This window comes from Arachis ipaensis, chromosome B1, assembly GCF_059453495.1.
Source record: "Arachis ipaensis isolate K30076 ecotype BB chromosome B1, ASM5945349v1, whole genome shotgun sequence".
Lineage (NCBI taxonomy): Eukaryota > Viridiplantae > Streptophyta > Magnoliopsida > Fabales > Fabaceae > Arachis > Arachis ipaensis.
The window spans coordinates 52,238,122-52,240,020 of NC_142436.1; positions in this window are offsets into that span (position 1 = coordinate 52,238,122).

Consider the following 1,899-nt stretch of genomic DNA (forward strand, 5'->3'; position numbering starts at 1 on the left):
TTTAATTTAGGAGTGAGACTCAAACTGAAAATCTCTAGATGAAGATGAAAAAACTATGTCATTTCAGGTATATATATTAAAACGAAAAATGAAGGTCCAAGATTGTGAGGGAGGGAGAGATAAATAGAATAACTATACTGAACTATGTTGGTGCGGTTTGATGAGTCATAATTCGATTTCTAAACCAATAAATTTGAAGTTAAAATTTCATTACGGGTATAAAATGTATTTCTTGATCATTTGATTATGTCACTTTATTCCGCGGTAAAAATGTCAAAAAGAAAAGAAAGAAAAGCTTTTACTGTGTTGAGGGTCCCGTTCCTGTGTCGCAGTTATTACTGTTGCATTGAAACTTCAACCTGACGAGGCAGAACCTGCAGCTTAATAGTAATGGTTGATGGTGGATTCATTGCTTTGATTTCAAGATTCGACAATGCCACCAAGCATTTCAAAGGAAAGGTTTGTTTGATGGTAGAGCATGGTTGGCCCAAAAAGCCTTCATTATTAGAAAACGACTTCACTTGATTGTTGACTCACCAACTGAAATTGTGCTGATTCATATAAAAATCTCATGGGAAAAAAAAGAGAGAAGAAAAAGACATTTTTATTTTCCTTAAAGAGTTCAAATGAATATCCTGTCACATTTTTTTCACCAAAAAGTTCAAATGAATATCCTCTTACCTATTTGAATATTTTTCTTTTTCTTTTTCTGTAATAACAGTCTGCCACCCACAACTCAACAGCTATAAGGCTTAGATTTTGTCCTTATGTCATCATTTGATAGGACAATGATTTTTGAATATCTAAACCTTTGTACTACTACAAGTCTTTTTGAATTTTGTTGTGATATGTATTTTTAACACCTGAGTTTTCTTAGGATTAGCTAAAGGCATTGGTTAAGCAATTAAAGGAAAATGTTTATTTTGAATGAGTAATACTAAAGAAATATTTTTTAATTAATATTAGTGAATTTTTTTAAGTAATTTATTTATTTTAAATTTAAGATTTTAATTATAAATTCTTAATTCTAAATTATAAATTATAAATCTAAATTCTAAAATTAACTAATGTTGACTAATTAAAAATTAGTTATCTATAGTTTTTCATTTTGAATATGTAAAATGTTGACTTTATTAAGATTTTACTCTTTTGGGACAAATCTTTGATTAAAAGTTTTCTTTACATATAGAGTCTCGGATGTGTTAGAATAATTTGAAATAAAAATAGTTCATACTAAACATTTAAATATTCAAATAACATATTCTCATTGTAAATAAGCTACCCGGTAAGGACCATTGCATACTAAATTGCAATAATGTGTCATTCCAACTCTTAATCAGAGCACTTATTAACTTCTCATCAGAGTCTATAATGTCTCATAACATGTCTTTGCAGAGTGGGGGTGGTGCCATGATGTTGGAATTGAGAAGTAGAAATTACTCAATCAAAATAGCAACTCAGCAAGGACAGCAAAATTGTACTTAATTATTACTATTCACAGTAGATGAGAACACAAATTAAAGAAAGAAAATAATTCAATCTTACGGTATTGTGAAAGAATGTTTGTCCACGTTGTCCCTCAAATTTCTACACGAGTTTTTGTATGTACCAAACTCCGTGTATAAGGCTACTACTAATTAAGCAACTACTCCTACTTGAAACGTTATTCAAAATTTCAACTAATAATAGCAAGATAATTAAATTCTAATACGATTATTCTACAGTAAGTCAATAATTACGATAATTATATAAGGATCGTTAAAATTAAAGACACGTTATTTTTTCATATTTTGCTAATATCTTTTTAGGTAACATTTTTTAAAAAGTGTTGTTTAATAATAACAAAAATATTATTTTAATTTTAACAGTATATTTTAAAGCACTATAATTACTATAATC